General features: G+C 37.1%; 1 long non-coding RNA gene across 1 annotated transcript in view; it reads left to right on the top strand.

Annotated features, from left to right (window-relative positions):
- Positions 1–816: 816 nt before the first annotated feature.
- Positions 817–14,681, top strand: part of LOC129038466 (uncharacterized) — a 198,671-nt gene continuing 184,806 nt past the window's right edge. The window contains exon 1 of the long non-coding RNA XR_010126768.1: positions 817–1,105. This is a non-coding gene — a long non-coding RNA (uncharacterized LOC129038466). The remainder of the gene's footprint in view (positions 1,106–14,681) is intronic.

The following is a 14,681-nucleotide window of genomic DNA, read 5'->3' on the forward strand; positions in this document are numbered from 1 at the left end:
AAAATATATTAGGAGCTTAACACTAAAAGACCGTCCCATTTTCATATGTTCTAAAAAGTCAATATATTAATTTTCATTGGACACTTAATATCTACAAGTCATTGTAGGAAATGAAAACTATAAAAGAAATCTCTCTTCTCTAGTTGTTTATTATCTATTTATGAGTATACATACAACTATACGCATAAACTGTATACATAAAGATAACGATATGAAAGTCAGCAATTCAGTACTAAATGGATGTTACAAGCAATATGCACAGCATAAAAGTGTGCAGAGGAGAAACTACCATGGGTAGTTGGGATATTGGGAAGGCTTCATGAAAACTGCAAAAGTCCAGCTGGACTATGAAGGATGGAGAGTATACAAAATGATAGGAGTGAGGAAGATATTTATTTGAGGGAGAATTGAAAATAGGTAGCAATGACGGAAATACTTAAAATCATTCTCCTTTGTGCAAATCTCCCAGCCCAAAACCCCTGAACCTCCCCCTACCCAAAATAAAACCAAATAAATGTCGTCACCTATGCCTAATTTCAATATGGCTGTGTAGGAATTTTATATGGGAGAGAAGTAGGGCATTGGACTGGAACAGTAAGTTGGAACCATATCATGAAGGGTCTGAAATGCAAGAATAAATATTCGGACTCCTAGAGAACTTTGAAGACTAAACTGAATGGAAATTTGCAGTAATATCCCCTAGGGAACTCATAATACATTTCCAATTATGGGAGTGCAGAAATTAGAAGTTTAGTATCAACTCTGGCTCTCCTTCCCTGCTAGGGCTAAATGTTAATATTATCCAAGGATGTTTCCAAGTGAATCTCTGCCAGCTCTCTCTTTCCGAGTCACATCTCAGATTCTCTTCACTTGAATCAAGCTACTCCAAGCTTCTGCACACATCTGGTCCAACACTACTTTGGGATATGTTTTGCTAAGGTTGCTGCTCTGCCTGGAAGGCCCTCATTCCTCAGCTGCATGACCCGAGGTTTCCTTCCTCTAAGATTTTGCTAGCGGCTCCTAGATGCCTTCCAAACCAACTTCTCTTCTATGAGATCAGCTCTCAGCTTTGTATTCCCTGGCACTTATGGAGTATGTTATGGAGGTATGTTATTTTGGCCTTGCTTATGCTGTCTATTTGTTGTCTGTGTGTTACTCGTCTTCCTTGGACAGTCAAAGACCTTGTCTCCAGTTTTTTTCATATTCTTCAGTGTAATTAGTGTAATGCTTTGAAGATAAGAAAAGAATATAAAGAAATGCCCTTAAACTTAGCTTTGTTTCACAGCATTAGGCTATATTATATTTGGTTGGGGATAACAGTAATAGCTAACAATACTGTATCGAATTGAACTATCATTTATAATTTTTTGGATCTGATTACAAAATAAGATTTTAAAAAATTTCTGCATCTAAAATGTCATTGTGGTTTGGCAAAAATCTTTTTGTTGTTGTTATTATGAATCTTATCTTAACAATCCTATCTTGGAAAATCTAATGGAAACTTCACTGAGTCTTATCAGGGACATTTATAACTCCTTACAATTTATTTTCTATCTTTAGTTTAAGACAAACAAAAAAGTTATGCATTTTTTTTAATCTGTAGCCTCTTTAGAAAGAAGAAAATTGCAAAGCCTAGGTGTTTTAGTAATCAGTTTTCCTGATATCCCATTTAATTAATGTTTGCCTTCTGTAAAATTTTAAAGGCTAATATCCCTAGAAGTCCCCTTCAAAGTGCAACTTGTACCCTAATAAAACTCCAATCATCCTACAAATGAAAATTTAAAGTGGTACTAGAGTTGATCTCCATGCTCTCAGTCTCTCCTCTTTCCAGGATAGTCCTTCTTTTCCTTCCTTTTATCACATTTATTAATAAGTTCATGAAAGGGTTTCAAAAAATTTTTTTAAGTATAACGAAGGAGAGATCTCCACTTAGTGTTAGCTTGATTAGGTAAGTGGCTAGAAACATGTTAATACTTGTTTATCTGTATCTAAGGACATTTGCACTTTTAAACCTGAGAGAGTATTTTTATTATAAGTATGTTTACAATTATTTTTTATTTTACTTTTATTAAACTATAAAATTCTAGAGTCAGAAAGGGGCCTCCTACATAATCTCATCATTTTAAAGAATAAAGAGAAACTAATAGACTCATCTAGAGAGATTCAGCCAGTTAGCTTCAGAGCTAAAAGTGGCATTTTCTTTATTAAAACACACAGAGACACACAAGCACACACACATACATGCTGACTAAACTTCTACCACAACCCAGGCCAGTATGAGCCCTAGGGTTACAATATTTTTATGATATGCCTGGCTCTGCAAACTTACAAGGACTGGGGGAAGATTTTATATATATAAGATTATATATATATGTGTATATATATACACACACACACACAAACACACATATATAAACAATTATACAGTATAAATTTTTATAATAAATCCATGTGCAAAGTGGTATGGGAATTGAGAATGGATTTAAGGGAAGTCTTTAGAGAAACATTTATCTCTAAAGGCTTAGTTCAACCGAGAATCTTCTAAACTGAGAGTAAGAAGACATCAGAAATTGAGGGCATCAAAAACAGAAGAAATAACGTGAATGAGAGCTATGGAAGTAGTAAAAGCTGCATAGCTCATTCAAGGAATGGTCACAAGTTTCATCTACTAACAGGTTGGAGAGGGACATGAAGGAGAAGAAAGTGGCATAAAACAATGAGGAAAAGTTAAGTTAGAGCTGGCTTTTGGGTGACTTTGTTCACTATGCAGCCGCTTTCAAATTTTGTACTTTAGAGACATTGAAATTTTTTAAAAAACAATGATCATTGTATCAAAAAGGTGAATTGTGAGCATATGGAGCATGGATTAGAGGAAATATGTTATAGAAATAATTCATGTGAGAAATGAGCAGAATCTCAACTACGACAGTGTCAGAAGAACTAGAGGACAAGTGATTGGTTCAAACCTTTCAGATGCATAAGGTCAATAAGTGTCAGTGACTGAATAGATTTAGAAGGTGAGAGAAAACTTGAAATTAGCTTCACATTGGATCAACATGTACCATGAAAAAGATATGAAACATGCAGGAACTCATTTCAATATTTTGTACATTAAGCCACATTGATAATGGTTACTTCACTAATTTTTTAAAAACTTAGCTAAAGGTTGTCTTCTTTGATATAGGTTTTGTCTAATACAAGTTTTCTTAAGGATAATATTTACACTCCTTTTATATTTTAGTAGTAAAAATTAAATTGAAATTTCAATGTTTAACAATAAATACAAACAAAAAGGAATTTTCAATGTATTATGTAATTAGTTTTTGAAAGATCAAATTTCAAAAGAGACTAAGAATTATAAATCTATAGGTTTATGAATGTTTGAACTTCAGAGAGACATTTTGAGAAACTTGATGTCTTCTTTATTCATATATTTGCATACATACATAAAAATGAGTTATATATATTCATACATGTGTATATAATTTATTTATATGTATGTTATTTAGGACTTATAAGACTTGGAATGTGTCAAGAATTCTTCAAAATGGTTTCCAAATATTGGCTTATTTGTTCTGTATAATAATAATAAGATAGTATTATTATTACCCTCAGTTTATAATTATGGAAATTGAGGCGCAGTTTCAGAAGCTTAACCAAAGTGACATAGCTAGTAGGTGTCAGAGTCTGACTTTGAATCCTAATGGCCTGGCTCTAGAGTCCTTGATAAGTTTTTTTTTTTTTTAATGTAAGAAACTATCATTTGCCATTGCTCTTATATATGAATATTCAGGTACAGAGCTAATCAACCTTTAATAGTTTGGTTGTTTAAAAACTCTATGTATAAAAGGAAAACTAACATAATGGTTAGACAAAACTTTGAACAAGAATGTGTTGGATGAACACATTCAGTAAATTGGTAAGAGAAACATAGTTTGATAATTGAATTTGTAATACAGTTATGGGTCTTTGATGACTCAATACTTCATAGACTCTGACAAAAGAATATTTATCTACATGTGCAATTTTTAAATTTCATTTCTATAAAAAAGAATGAGAGCAGGCACAGAACTTATAGGTATTATTTGGCATTTGGAAATTAAAGTTTGCCACATACATAAAAATACTTAGGTTTGATAAAGACAAGTTAGTAACATTTTGATATTAAAAATAATTTATTTAGAAATAAAATCTGCAATTGTTAAAGTATCTTTTTCCCCCCAGGAAATAATCCACTTAGACTTTGAGGAGTTAATGGCAGGAGGAAGGTAAAGGGAGTACATCTTTAGTGGGTTGTGTTAGGAAATAAAAAGGGCCGTAATAATCACTATACTCTTTCCTTTCAGCTATTATGGACTCTTGAAAGTAGCCATCTACACTTGGGGTTCTTACATAGTCTTATTTTATTCAGGTTGCTTTTCCTGACTGTTCTAACAGTCCTGCTTGTTGAAAGCCTCTTTCTCATTAGACTCTAATGGGAGCATCTCAGGAAATACATGAAACTTATACTAAAAGGGCATTAAACAGATGAATGAACACAGTGCTGATGTCTTTAACCTAGGTCATTTGGAATCAGATTCTGGGCTGTTCGCATTATACTATGGCTCATTCATGGATGACTCAAAGAACTGTCATGATTCTCGTTTCTGCTACCCCATATTGATTAAGTTTCAGAGGTTCATCTGAGAAAAATGACTCAGGGCATGAGAGGACAAAGGTATTCATTCCAGGCATAGATCTAGCTGGGGAAGGTATTTTAGTGAACTTGGAAAAATGCTTGAATGCATTGCAATATATTCCATTACAGGGGGATGAAGACTGTATCTGGTCAAGTTGGTCAGGTATTTACATAAAATTTTCCCTCCTCTAAAATTTTATCCCCTCCCCTGCAAATAACACAAACACATTCACTGACTGTGTTCTATTTATTGCATTGCAAAGATCTGGGATAATACGTATACATTCTTCTCAATTTTTATGAAGAAAGAAATCTTGAGCTGCTTCTTAGTATGGGGTAAGAGTCCCGCCACCTATAGTCTAACCTTCAATTCAACACTAATTAGCCCGATAATCTTTTATTTTTTTGAGACAAAGTCTTGTTCTGTCACCCAGGCTGGAGTGCAATGGCATGATCTCGGCTTACTGCAACCTGCGACTCCCAGGTTCAAGCGATTCTCCTGCCCCAGATTCCTGAGTAGCTGAGATTATAGGTGCACGCCACCACACCTGGCTAATTTTTGTATTTTTAGTAGAGTCGGGGTTTTACCATGTTGGTCAGGTTGGTCTTGAACTCCTGACCTCGTGATCCGCCCACCTCGGCCTCCCAAAGTGCTGGAATTACAGGCGTGAGCCAACGCGCCCAGCCATTAGACAGATAATCTTGATGAAAATTCCCTACTCTCCTGGTTCTTATCTACAAAAAGATATAATACTACGTCTCCTGCTTCCCAAGGTGATTATAATCATTAAAGGATATAGTCAACACATATTCCAAGAACATCTTGGTTTTTCTGAATTGCTGTGTCCTCTTGATTCTGCTAACTGATGGAGAAAAAACTGAAAGTGAGAAATGGAAAGAAAAAATGAAATTTGTGTTTGTGGGCTATGTGGTGCCTGTTTTTTACATTTAAAAGATAATGTATTAGTGATGTATTTAGCTTTTCACACCGATTTTTTTTTCTCATAATGAATTGGGCCAGCTAATTCAAATTGTGAAACTTATCCATCATAATAGATCAAGTTTGTTCCTAGAATATTGAACTGGGGTTATCTTTCATTGACTCTGCAGGAAGCATTATGACATAGTTTCTAGAAATATAAAACAAGTGAAGGATAACAATGACAACAGTAACAGATGCTAGAATAATACCATTTTTGAAAGGGCTTTCGCAACCTTTACCTTGCTGAATCCACACAACTATCCTGGGAGGTAGGGGTCATTATTATTTCCATTCCATAAACAGGGAAACGGGCCAAGACAGATAAACTTCCCCAGCATCACACAGCAAGGAAGGGACAGCTGTGACTTTGACCTAGGTCATTTGGAATCATATACTGGGCTCTTCCCACTATACTACATTTCATTCTGCCCAAAACAATTCTTTTTAGTTAAAACAAAAGAGATGTCATCAATTTTTTTTTTCCTGTTGGTTCCCAGGCCCAGAACTGAAGCTGTTAACAATGAGATAGGCATCTCAGGGAGGATAAAACTTGTAGGCAATAACAGAATGGATAACATTTCCAGAGCACTTATTTCATGCCAGATATTGGCATAAGGACTTTGCACATTTTAATGCGTATACAAAACTTGAACCCCAATATATTATATTCCTCTTGCCATCCCATAGGCACGCAAATCAAATAACTCACTTATTCCTCTGCAATGAGTTAGTTGAACATCTGAATTTGAACCTAGGGAGACTGGCTTCAGAGCCCCTAGCATAATCACTTGCACTTAGCCTCTCCCACAAGCCTGCATCAGATACATTCTGGGGGCATCCTGGCCTTACAGTACAGGGAAAAGGCCAGACCGGCAGACAGAGTAGGCACAAGGAGACTAGGGAGAAAGAAGTTGTCCATTGACCAATGTTGAAAGGTGAGAGGGGAAAAGAGAGGTTTAGCAAGGCAGAATAGGTGAATCTTTTCATGATAAACTGTTGGCATCAGGTAGGAAGCTTTGCTGCTTGGCTAGACACAGGACATGATTCTGCTTCCTAAAAACTCTGGGCAGAACCAGGTAGTACACAATCCCAGAGATACAAAGGAATCAAGTGGTGGGTCTCACTTGACTAGACCATGGTGGAGTAAGCTGGGGACCTGATTGTTGAAAGGGAAATGAAAGGTCGTATCTTACAAGCAAACAAACAGAAACAAAACAGTGCAAGAGCCTATGTACTGGCCCTAGGGCACCAGATCATAATAGGATGATCAGCATGCAGCACGGGTTTGTACCTCAGAACCCCTGAGTGAGACAGAGGCTGCCACAATCAAGGAGATTGGTCTCTAAGAATAGTGTGTGTGCTCTATCTCAATACAATAAATCCAGATAAAAAGATAAAGATAGCTACTCTTTGAACTTTTGGCTCCCAATTTGCAATAGTACCCTTCCCATTTAATTGGTAAAGAATAAAATGAGTCATCATCAATATTATTGAAAGAAAGGGCTTCTTAAATTAGTAGGGATTAATTTACTAGGAATAAAGTTCAATTTATTCAAAGGCAAGGATCAGCAAGGACGTGGTGGGAGAAATAGCTACAGCTATTAGATTAAGTGTCTAAGACTCTTTCTGATGTTACCTCCCCTAGGACATTTTGCTGAATCCCCCATGGCAGATTTTATGAACTCTGACTGCAATAACTTTGCATTCTAGGCACACTTACTGCTTTGCACCATAATTAGTTTTTGCTCTTCTTATCCATTTTAGGACTTTGGTTGACAATTGAGTTATTCACACTTAGTTCGTGTCACATAATCATCAGTGGTCTACAAAGACCCCACACACATTTTATTTATTTATTTATTTATTTATTTATTTATTTATCTCTCTAATTCATTTTTTCAACAGTCTGTACTCCCACGTCCCTCCACATCATAGGCTGTCATTTTAACGTGTTTCCATGTATCCTTTAATTTGTTTGCTAATTGGGCATCATTGCTTTGTGTGAATGTATTTTGATTTACATGTATGGTATTGTTATAGATTATTTTGTTTCTTCCTTTTAAGCTTGCTCAGCGCTATGTGTTTTAAAGGTATATCTGTGTTATTTTGTTACATCTAGTTCTTTGCTTCTAACTGTGGCAAAGCATCCCACAGTGTACTTCCACACTGAGACCTATATTGCCTGCAACTTCTTGCTGACTTCAAAAGGGCTGAGCTGAAGATCTTGGTGTATGGACCCCGGAGAGCTTAGTGAGAATTCCTCTTACATAAATACCAGAAGACAGATTGCTCACTCATTGCAATTTGATTCCATATTTCCTATCTGCTCTCCAGAACGATGTGCTTTTCAATTCATGTGTTTGTCTAGACTATACATTTCTTGAAGGCAGGCAAAATGGTCTTATTTCTTATAATATTATGTCCGCATTGTGAAGAAAGCGGTTACTGCATATTTATTGAATACACAAATGGGACCAGATAGTCTAGTTTTTTAAATTTCCAAAGGCAACTAGCACAGTGGTTTATAAATGAAATCCATATTGCACAGTTTGCCTACAAGGAGAGTCCTCTTTCAGTTTACCAGTGAGGGAAAAGGAAAAACACACATACACACACACACACACACACACAAACACACACTATTTAAAAGCTGCCAGAGCTTAGGGACTCTGTCCTGTCTTTGAACTGCTGTTTCCACACAGGAGTGGAAGTGCTTTCTATTATTCTAGTAAAAAGGACATGCTCTGTGGGGCTTCCCATAATTGTTCCAAGAGCCAACAAACTGGATTTCCAATACCACTTCTCCCAGAAATCAACAATGTTTCCTCTCTCACTCTACCTTCCGGTAAAAAAAAAAAAAAAAAAAAAAAAAGTTCCTGTTTGTGATGAACAGCGGTCAGATTTCTCCGTGGGAATGATCGTAAAGAATTAACATCCTTCTCCAGACAATGTCACAGTGTCACGGAGCACGTTTTACCTTCCCCGTAGGGCCCCCGTGTGGAATGGGAACAGCCTGGGATATCCATCAGGGGATGACAGACTTATGGCACCATCACAGGTCAATGCCAGACCAATTAGAAGATGAACATTGGGGTCTATTTAAAATAAAATAATACAGGTTCCTTATATGAAATCAAGGCTGCAGGTGTTAGTCAGTAGCATGATTGCTTAAAACAGTACTTAAGTATTACAAAGCGTCAGTCTATGATCTAAAACAATCTAGTTAATAAATATTTGTATTTTTTCAATTATCCATGCCTAGGAAAAACTAGACAAGAATCAAAATAATAAAATCAATCATTCAGTGTGATGTCTATTTTTTAAATTTCCTACCATGTTTTCATCTTATATAATATTGAAAATTTAACTTTTTATTTAGTGTACAAAATATTTTACCTGAAGCAGAAAGAGAAAATGTTTAATAATAAAGTGGCACTATAAAATGTAGCATCAATAACTGACCATTTTCATTTCATACTGTGAGCTTGAGAGCACCTGGGAAATGAAAAACCTTTATTCCAGAAGTGGCCTCCATCAAAAGGCAAAGTGGTCTTAGACTTTGTGCCTCTGAACAGGCCTTCTGCATCTGTAAAGAAAGGAGGATATACTGGACAATATAAACTCCATTCTTTTGGATTTGATAAAGTCCTGGAAATTTCACTAAATCTTACTTGTTTCCTATCAGAGGGATTGGGTCAAACCAAACATCTGACCAAGAATTTTGCATTAGTTCCAAAATTACAGCGATTTCCAGGAAAGCTCAGTGAAGGATAAGGAGTTTTAGTTTTCTCAACCTCAGCAGGTTATATTTTCCAAGGAAAGTATTATAACACATAGCAAAAATAAAAATAAATGTGGAGAATCCTCTGCAATGATGGGCACAATTAAATTACAAACAAAGGACAGCTTTCCCAAAATGTATGGTCATATTCTTTACAAGTGTTCCTTAATGAGAACTGGCTGACCACCTGATCAAAATGACCTTTAACAAGAAATACCTCAAAGATGTCAACTGACACATCATTAATCTCTGAAGTTACAATTAGTCATCACATATTATTTGGTAGTGGTAATAGAGGGAAGTGCATCAATATTAATAACAATGGCTAATGCTTACTGAGTGGTTGCTGCAGTGTACGCAAAATTCTAGGTAGTTTGTATATATATTGATTCATTTAATCCTCACAAAAACTGAAATGGCTGGTAATATATTTATTTTATAGATGAAGAATATGAGGCATAGTAAAGATAAGGAATATGTTCGGAGTTTACAACTAATAGGGAATGGAGCTGGAAATCAACTCAGTCCTCTAGCTTCAGAGTCCATGCTCTTCTTCATAATGGCATAATAAATGCATCTCAAAAAGGGCTTTAAATTTTGAAGAATTCCCCTTCCTTCTTTCTCCCGTATCTTCCTATCCCCCAACTCTACCCTTTCTTTCAGCAAGTGTAATTTAAACACAAGCAAGTGCCAGATAATTCTACATATTGAGAATTCTAAGGTAAATCAAATAAGATCCCTAATCATCAAAGTGTTCACTACTCAGTAGGATAAGTAGATTCAACTGCAAGTTAAGATGATACATTATAATAATAACTACAATGGAAAAGCCCAGTTGGCCCAAGAAGCCTGGGAAAGAGATTCCAGAGACAATACTTAACCCGGCTTTGAAGAATAATTACCAGGTGTAGATTGAAGGGATAAGTCATTGTCAATAGGAGAGGCAGTGTGTGTAGAGTCCTAGAAGTTCACATTTAAAGGCACTTCTCTGGAGTAGCAAATACTTTAATGTGACTTCAGTGCACAGACCTGAACACAGAATATATAAATGACAGCTATGCACTCTGTAGTGGTGTGGTTTCTCCTTGGTCACATAACAATCATCACCTTGCAATATTTTTAAATTGTGTGTTCCTTTACAATTTAGATGATAAATATGCTGTGAAGAAATCAATTCTGCTCAATATTCAAATCCATTGTTTGCCAACACTCACATTCACCTTTGTGGTTCTCATGATAACTCGTGAATATTACCATTACAGTCATTTTACAGCGCAGCACCTGGAGGCTCAAAGACATAAGATGGCTTGGTGAAATTGACATTAACACCAAATAGTGGCATCAATGTTTTAACTCCTGATTCAGTTCTGTTGCCCAACACCAAAATCTATGGCTGGATCATTGCTTTTAACCATATGTTACCAAAACACTGAGGTAGGCAGAGCAGAAAAACAACAGGAGTGTGTCTCTAATGCATCAATAAGTCACTGTACCAGATTTATATGATTTGCAGATTTCTTGATATTTAACAAGAATAAATTTGTTTAAAAATAAATAAATAAAATACAAAGTATCCAGTCAATTGAAAGTGAGATATCACTTCATTTGATGTCTTGCTTTAATTTTCTGCAGTAATGGCACTTTTTATTCTGACAGTTCTCTGCCAAAATATTTTTATTAGCTAGCTATATATTTTTAAACACCTTTCTTTATTTTTATTTTTATTTTTGAGACAGGGTCTCACTTTGTTGTCCAGGCTGGAGTGCGGTGGTAGAATCATTGCTCACTGCAGTCTTGACCTCCTGGGCTCCAGTTATCTTTCCACCTCAGCATCCAAGTAGCTGAGACCACAGGAGCATGTCAACATGCTTGGCTAAGTTTTCTTTTTTTTTTGGTAGGGACAAGACAGGGTCTCACTATGTTGGACAGACTGGTCTCAAACTCTTGGGCTCAAGTGATCCTCCTGCCTCGGCTTCCTAAAATTCTGGGATTACAGGTGTGAGCTGCTGCACCTGGCCAAACAATCTTTCTTTAGAAAAAATAAAAGACAATGCAAGGGAAATGTCAGTTGGGAGATGTTTTAGTTAGCTTGGGCTGCCATAACAAAATACCGCAGACTGAGTAGTTTAAACAATAGAGATTTATTTCCCAGTTCTGGGGTCTGGAAAGTCCAAGGTTCATACAGTAGGGTAGGTTTCATTCTGAGGCTTTTTCTCTTAGCTTTTAGGCAACTGCCATCTTGTAGGGTGCTCACATAACCTCTTCTTTGTACATAGATGGGAAGAGAGTGAGAGAGGTTCACTCTCTCTTTATAAGGGCACTAATACCATTATGAGGGGCCCATCCTTATAACCCCATTAAAATCTAATTACCTCCCAAGAGCTGCAGTCTTCAAATATCTCCACATCAGGGGTTAAGGCTTCAACAAGAATTTTGAGAGAACATTTTTCAGTCCATAATAAGAGACAATTTTTCTTGAGTCTTTTGCATTTTTGCATGTTTTTATAAGCAGTGGCACTGACAGCTTATTTTCTAGACTATCCTTTCAAAGGTGTTGCTAAAGCAAACAGCTTTAGAAGACAGGTAATGTCTGCCTTTGGAGAAAAGGGCAGTTTTGTTTTTTGTGCAGTTTAATAAAGATAATGTCTCTCTTTGAGAAAAGATTAAGCAGATTTGCTTGCAGTCCATTATAAAGGACTGAGGTTTCCTAAACTTGAGATTTCTCTTCTGTAATACAATCCACTACATGTGCATGTGTTACAGCCTTTGCTTTGTCACTCTCTGGGAATTAGGAGTAAAGAAATTAGTGAAATAAAATGCTGATATCTTGACTACGGCTACTGCTGTGAGCAATAAACTGTCTTTTCTCTCACTCAGGTCTCATTTCTTTTGCCAGCACATCTACATCTATGGCAACCTAATTTGTAGCTTGCAAGTAGGGTAAAATCTCAGACTTTCACAGTTCTTGACAATATCTAAACCACAAAACAAACAAAAAATACAAAATAAACCAGAAAACTATGTGTGATCAGGCAATAAAACTTTACATATGAATTTATAAATAACCCCTAGGCTAAAATGAAGTATGATATTGGTACTGCATTACATATTTTAATGTTCCTATTGTTATATCCAAGGCTTTCATGTAACATTACAGTCATAATATCTCAAAATAGTCCAGAGTCATACCAATTTATTCAAGCAGGCCTCATTGTAAGGAGGACAACTTCTCATCCATGGAAATAGCTTGAGTATCAAGAAAATGCTTCACAGATTTTTAACCCAAACTAATTCAATGAAGCAGTAGGTATTAATTGATTGAACAATTCCTTTATTGAATAAAGTCCATTTATCAGATACATCTAGACTGCTGACAGCTGTGGTGCGCTCCTCTGGCAACTGTGGACTACTGAAACATAAAGGACAGGGAAAGTCCCTGTGGGGAGGAACCTAACATCTCATCTGGAAGAGAGCAAGCAGTAAGCAAATAAATATGATTTCAGATACTATAAAGTGCTTTAAGGATAAAAAATATCACAAGGGGCTAGAGAGTAATAGGGGCTGATGGAGAACTTAACATGTAGAGGAAGGCCTCTTTGAGAAAGTGATGTGTGAGCAGAGACCTGAGTGTCCCAGTTGAGTAATATTTGAGAGAAAGAGTCTTCCAGACAGACAAAACCCAGCCAGTCAGGGACAGGAATGAGCAAAATCTGCTCTTGAAAATGCAAAAACCTGATGTGAGAGAATCAAGTGAGCAAGTGGTAGGAGATAAAATTGGAGGAGAAGGCAAAGGCCCATTCATCTGGGACTTCGTCAGCCACAGTAAGGCCTGTACATTACCCTAAGTGTCGTGGAAGCCATTCACATGTGCACGGGGGATGCTTGACCAGTGAATAGACTGTAGCACGGTGAACGTGGTAAGTATTTTAGAAGGCTATCGTACCAGTTCAGACATTACAAGAGATGATGGTGATGATGATTACAAGAGGTGATGGGGAGGTACTTAGAAATGGCCATCTTAGGGGTATATTTTGATGGTAGTTACTGCAATATTTGCTGATAGATTGGATGTGTAGTGTGAGGAAAAGGCTTTATTCAGGGATGATTTTCCAAGTTTTTGCCTGAGCACTGAAGTGGTGTCTTGGACTAAGCTAGGGAAGACGGGGAGGAGTTAGTTTTGTGGGGGAAATTATGAGTTCTTTTTTTGCCATATAAAGTTGGATTTCCTATAATAGATTGAAATGGGGATGTGAGTGAGCAGGTTCTGGAGTACAGAGGAAGTTTCCAGATAGTGCTCTGGTTACCTACTGCCACATAACACTCCCCGCTCCAATAAAGCTTAGTGGCTTAAAATGACAGCAACATTTATTTTTCTTGCAAACCTGTAATTTGAGTAGGGCTTAATGGGGACGTGTTTCTGCTTCATTTGGCCTCAGCTGGGGCAACTTGAAGGCTGGAAGCTGGAATGATCTGCAACCTGTCTTACTCACTTGTCTGGTGGTTGGGGATGGCCATCAGCCATCTGCTGGGGCTGGGCCAGCACTCCCACACATGGCCTGTCCATGTGGCTGCCTGGTTTCCTCATACATGGTTGTGTTCCAAGGGTGCACATCCCAAGAGAGACAGAACCAGGATGAAGCTGTATTACCTTTCCCAATCTAGCCTCAGGAGTCCCACAACGTCACTTTTGCTTCTTTCTACTTATTAGAAGTAAGTCAATTACTAAGGCTGGCCCCTATTCAAAGGGAGGGGAATCAGACTCCACCTTTGGTAAGAGGTGTGTCAAAACATTTATGGACTTGTTTTAAAACTATTACAGCTTAAAAAAATAGATTTGGAAATCACTGGCATATTGCTGACATTTATACCCATTAGAAGAGATGAAATTTCTTAGGGAGAGAGTAAAGCCAGAAGAGACAGAAGGCCAAGGACTATACCCTGGAAGATCACTGACATGTAGTTTCTCAGAGTTAGAGGAACCAGAAAAGAAGGCTCAGAAGGGGAAGCTATTGAAAAAGGGAGAAAACCAGAACAATGTGGTGTCCTGAAAGCCAAGAGATGAAAGGTGCTTCACAAAGGAGAGACAGCGGTGTCTGATACTGTGGATGACTCAGACAGATTAAGCAAGGTGCAGACAATGAACTGGTGACTGGGTGTTGTGAGGTGGAGGTTGCTGGGACTTTGACAAGACAAGAGCAGTTTGGTTGTGTAATGACAACACAAACCTGGTTGGGGGATTT

Source organism: Pongo pygmaeus, chromosome 5 (assembly GCF_028885625.2).
Source record: "Pongo pygmaeus isolate AG05252 chromosome 5, NHGRI_mPonPyg2-v2.0_pri, whole genome shotgun sequence".
NCBI lineage: Eukaryota > Metazoa > Chordata > Mammalia > Primates > Hominidae > Pongo > Pongo pygmaeus.